Source organism: Carlito syrichta, unplaced genomic scaffold, assembly GCF_000164805.1.
Source record: "Carlito syrichta isolate Samal-C Ts95f unplaced genomic scaffold, Tarsius_syrichta-2.0.1 Scaffold313466, whole genome shotgun sequence".
In the NCBI taxonomy this organism is placed as follows: domain Eukaryota; kingdom Metazoa; phylum Chordata; class Mammalia; order Primates; family Tarsiidae; genus Carlito; species Carlito syrichta.
In genome coordinates, this window is record NW_007257562.1 from 60,768 (window position 1) to 66,767 (window position 6,000).

Here is a 6,000-nt window from a genome sequence, read left to right on the forward strand (position 1 = left end):
GTGTAGTGGCTGCTCCTGCCCACCGTAGCCTCGACCTGTTGGGCTCCAGTGATCCTTTCACCTCAGCCTTCCAAGTAGCCAGAACTACAGATGTGCACTACCATGCCTGGGTAATTTTTGATTTATTGTAGAGACGAGGTCTCACCAAGTAGCCCAGGTGGGTCTCAAACCCTCAGGCTCAGACAATCCACTCATCTTGGCCTCCCAAAGTGCTGGGATTACAGTCTGAGTCACGGAGCCCAGCCTAATTTTTTTATTTTAAAGATGTGGAGTACACTTCAGAATTAAGTATACAAGTGGTCATAGTACAGGTAAAGTTTGGCCCTCCCTTCAGTCCCCACTTCACATGGTTTGAGATTAGTATCCTTATTGATGTTTAAGTGCCCCCCCTTCCCCTGGCAGTGTCCCACTACTGCCCATCCACCAACTTGCTGTGAAGTCCATGATTTTGTTCTTCTTTATGGTTGCATAGTAGTCCGTTGTGTATATGTACACGTTTTTTTAAACCAGTTCATTTTCGGTGGGCAGCACGATTGATTTCATATTTTTGTTATTGTGAATAGTGCTGCAGTAAACATGTGTGTGCAGGTGTCTTTTTTGTAGAGTGATTTAAGTTCCTCCAGGTCTATACCCAGAAGGGGAATTGCTGATTCAAATGGAAAGTAAATTTCTAGTTCTTTTAGGGCTACTGCTAAGGTGGCAGATGGGGAAGGCACAGGGCAGAATATCAACAAAGGCACCTGGTCTCAAACCGGGTAAAGTGGGGACCACAGGGAGCCCCAAATTTTGCCTGTGTGATATCCACATGTATACCTAATCCAGAATTGTACTCCCCATCTTTAAAACAAAATATAAAAAAAAGAAAGACATTGCCACACTGATTTCCATGGAGGTTAAACTAGTTTGCATTTCCACCAACAGTGCAAAAGTATTCCCTTTTCTCTGCATCCTCGCCAGCATATCTCTCTCTCTCTCTCTCTCTCTCTCTCTCTCTCTCTTTATTAATGATGGCTATTCTTACTGGGGTTAAGTGGTATCCCAATGTGATTTCGATTTCCATTTCTCTGATGATTAGTGAGGCTGAGTATTTTTTCATGTGTCTGTTGGCTGCGTGTATGTCTTCTTTTGAGAAGTGTCTATTCATATCTTTTGCCCACTTTTTAATGGGGTTGTTTGTTTTTTCCTTTCGGCACATTTGAGTTCCTTGTAAATCCTGGATGTTAGGTTTTTGTCAGAATGCAGATGGCTAATAATTTTCCCCATACTGTGGGCTGTCTCTCCTTTCTCAATGATTTGTTTTGCTTTGCAGAAGCTTTTCAGTTTGTTGAGGTCCCATTTGACAATCTTATCTCTTATGACATGGGCTTTTGAAGTTTTGATCAGGAATTGGTTGCTTATTCTGATTTCCACAGGAGTGTCTCTTGTGTTTTCTAAGATTCTTAGTGTTTGAGGTTTCCCGTTTAGGTCTTTGATCCATTTGGAATTGATGGTTGTATATGGTGATAGTTAGGGGGTCCTGTTTCATTCTTCTGTACATGGTTAGTCAGTATTCCATTGTCTAAATAGGTTCTTCTCTCCCCAGTGGTTGTTGTTGGAGGCTTTGTCAAAGATGAGTTGATTGAGATATTGAGGTTTTGCTTCTGAAATCTCTACCCTGTTCCATTGGTCTATATACCTGTTCTTGTACCAATACCAGCTTGTTTTGATTATTGTAGCCTTATAATAAAATTTAAAGTCTGGAAGTGTGACACCTCCCACTTTGTTTCTTTTGCTAAGAATTGTTTTGGCTATTTGTGATCATTTGTGTTTCCATATGAATAATACTAAATATTTAATTTATTTTTATTTTATTTCTTTCCTTCTAATATAAATTTAATAAATGGTGATTTATGTACATATTATAAAAAGATTTGATTTTATAATATTTTTTAAAGCAGTGTATTCAAATGCAAATTAAAATGTGTTTCAGCTATAGGTCTCACAAAAGAAGAATGGTTCAGAGAATCTAAAAATGAGCTTCCCGTATTGCAACTGTTTGTTCAAGGCTACTCTGACCCCCAACTTGACCACTAGACGGCCATGCAGACAGAGAAAGGCTTTCTACTCTGTGAGTTGCCTTAAGAAACAACAGAAATTCCTCTCCACTCAGGAAAATATGTAAAAGAGAAATAATGACTTTTTTTCTTTTCTTATTCCCCAAGAGAAACTTCCAAGTCCCCAGGCTGTCCCTTTTGCTTAGCTCAGTCTACATGCTCTGATTTCAGCAAAAACAAACAAAAACCAAAGAAGGAACTCTCTTTATTTTTTTATATACGAATGGCTCACAATCAAGCTCTAAGTAAAAAAATTATTCAAAAACACATTTATTGTGTGTTTGTCTATGCACTAGGCATTTTAAGCATTAGCAAACACATTATGCTCCTACTCCCCTGAGTTTATATTCTAGTAGGCAAAGAGATACTATGAAACATGAACAAATAGTTATATCTTATAATGTCAGATAATGACAACATTTAAAATTAAAAACAGCAGGAAATGTAACATAGAATGGTAGAAATGTATTGTGATGGGTCTCTGATTCTCAAATATTCTGCAAAAAGTCCTGCCCTGAAATGAATACAGACGCTGTCTCTCACCAAGTTCTCTACAGTGAGACTTTACAGGAGGTCTACTCCCCACACAAAGACAAATTAACATCGGGGGAGTGTTGGGAAAAAAAGAAAACTTTCAGTCATTTGGTTATTTTCCCAAGGAAAAACGTATCTTCACTGAGAACTGTGGATCTTGTCCATTTCCCTCACTTAGCATGTGAAAAATGGGTCAAAATGTCGACAAGACGTCCAAGTACACAAAGTTAGTTCTTGGGAGAAAAGTTCATCTAACTGGTCTTCTTCCCAAGCTCTTTACAAAATGACATTATTAATATCATTAAACACCATCTTGTTTGTGCTTTTGTGTAGGACAAAAATGCATGTCATGTTTTTGTGTAAGACAAAAAAAGATGAAAGAACTCTTGCATCTTCACTTTGGAGTCAGTTATTTTTGTTAATGTTTTGGAACTTCATTGACTTGCTCTAAAGTTTTTGTAGATGAGCCAATGACTTATAAGTTTTAATCTGAGCAAAAGTAACAAAGGGAAAAAAAAGCTTCTGTGCCTTATGTGCACACCTCAGAGAGAAAGCACATCCAACATAGGAGAGTTCATGTTTCAGTTCACTACATACTCTTTAAGCATAAGTTGCTGGTTCAGGAGGCTTCCTTAGAAAGAGCTTTCAAGTTCTTTACTTTAGTCTTACATCTCACTTAAGCATGTTTGCTTCTCTTAGCTTGTAGAAACACAACATGAGAAAGAATGAAATAAGCATCTGGGTAAATCTGCTTTCAAGTAGATTGTAAAATATATACCTGAAGTTTGAAAAATATTAATTTGAAGGTAACATATTATTAATGCGTAGTCACTTCTAATTTTAAATAATTTCAAACTTAAAGAATTTAAGACGTAGGCAGTTCCAGAGGGCACTATCACTCTATCAAATTGTGTTTTTACTACATCTTACATAATGATCCATGCTGTTGGGAGCTTTTGTGCCATTGAAACATGTATCACTCTTCACTCCTTAATGATTATGAAAATTTGCTGAGCACCTGTTGTAAATGAGACATCACACTAGTTCCTTTATGAGGACTCTTGAGGTGAGCCATCAGTTCATTTTATTATTTGTACCATGGACACAGACAGATGAGGCAACCTGCAAAGTCCCACTGCGATTAAGTGGCACAACTGGTCATGAGTTTTGGCAACCTCATGGAACCCACGCTCTCAAAAACATTGCTCCACAGCTTTTCACAGCAGACAAGTGGATCAAATTATGCTTCAGGTGAACACCCGGAAACCCTTCCAGAGGCTGGCAGCAGTAATAGAGTTGTGGCCACAGATACAGAGTGCTTTTGATAGCAGCAAGCAGAAAAACTCTTTTTGTTTGTTTAGACAATGAAGTTCCACGTAAGATATAATTTAAATGACACTCCTGGGACTAAAAACAAACAAAAAACTTTGAAAAAAGTTTGAAACACAAAGAACTATCAAATGTTCTCACTCATAAGCAGACCTTGAACAATTATTGCAATACTTTAAGAAAAGGATTGGCCATAGTGGGAAACTCCCAGGGGGAACGGGTGGAATTGGCAGTAGTGGGAATCTGCCAGGGAGTTGGGGGGGCACACCTCATCAACAAGGGTACCTGCATAATGAACATTTGCATACCTAACTCTGAATTATACCCCACATCTTTAAAAAAAATTTTTTCTAAAATGTTTGAAGCAACTAAAGACTTGCATGTTTTCCTAATAATCCTTGCTTATGCCAATGTCTATAGTGTCTACATGTAATTTTAAGTTGTGTTAAATTTACTCAGCTGAATCATTCCAATTTATGTCCCTGAAAATAAACCACAATAATTATGTCAACATAAAATGCCATTTTTTCTATATTGCACTGTCCTGTGAGACATGATAATTTCTAGCTAGCAACAAGGCTTTACTGGAGATGTTATACTCCTATTGTTCAAAACCAAAAGCATCTGTGATAAATAAAAATGGGGGGCTTGAGTAGGTGGACCTTCTGGTTAAGTGAACATTTTAGTTGATTTAGTCTTTAGAGAAAGATTTTTGTTTACAGTGTTTGAATCTACTCTTCTGTGCTGATACATCAAAGCCAAAATCCAATGACCTTTTGGATTGCTGGAATCACTGCCCTAAACTTGAGTCCTCATTGTCCGGAATCACAGAAGCAGCTGTAGAATTAGATATTATGCTGAATGAATGAATGAAGTCTAAGCCCCAGGATATGGCCTGGATCTTATTGGTGCTAGTTTATTTGTTTTATTTAAATGCCTGATATTCATTGCCTTATGAAGTGCTTTTATTACAAAAACAGAATTCATTTTAAGGGATAAAAAGGGTTTTGGCTAAATGACTAGGTCATCTATCTCATTTCCGTATCACTCATGGTTCTAGCCTTTAACTGACCGCCACATGAGGATCAAGGGACAGATGTGGAAGTTCTCTTATCAGTCACAACTTATAGGAGCACCATGATCCTGCTGTACAATGCATATTAGAACTTAAACCAGACACCAGGAGCAGACTTGGCCTCTCAGCAGCAGATGACCTTAGTTACGCATGGGCTGAATGAGGAAGCTTGGGCTATACCTGAGAGAGACCTTGCGAATTTGAATACAGCCATCCTCCTAATGAGTTAGAGTGTGATGTGCTTCAGTTTCAAGAGTGTGTTTTTCATCTTATCTGAATGAAAATGGTGTCTTAGACTGTTGAATTTCTGTAACAGGAACAAGAAATGCCTCGTTGTGGTGATGATATTGTTTATGAAGAGACTTCCTTGTCTATCACAGGAGGTTGGCTCCTAGCCAACATATGCAATCAAGTCATATTGCCACAAAAGTTCACCCTCGTAGATGTTAACCTCCATGTCTTCCAGTGTCCCATGCTGCATCACACTCAGTAGATAGACACTCAGTCACAGTCATTTGTTAAATGGACACAAAGTCACAATGAGATTTTCCCAGCATCATCTTTGCTTGGTTCAAATCCTTTCTCTTAAGAAAATGCCCCTGAAACTAAGGCCAAATGCTATTGCCTTTAATAAATCCATTAACAAAAGAAATACTGTTTATTAGACAGAAAGCAGGAAGGTTGTTAAGGAAGTCATTTCGCTTGCTACATTTTGTGGGAATATTATTATCCCTAATACAACTTGAAAAACAAGACAACTAAAACTTAGTGCTTGTCGGGAATGTTGTTATTAGATATTATTTTTCAGATAATTCTGGTTAATGCCAAACATTTTACTTGCCGTTATAATTGTGGGAGGTAGAACTGGAGAATTATTTCCTTGCTCTTTTTGTTTGCTTGTTTGTTGTTATTTTATTACTTTTTGGGGAGCACAGCAAGTGGGCACTTTATGATCTACAGAAGAGAAGG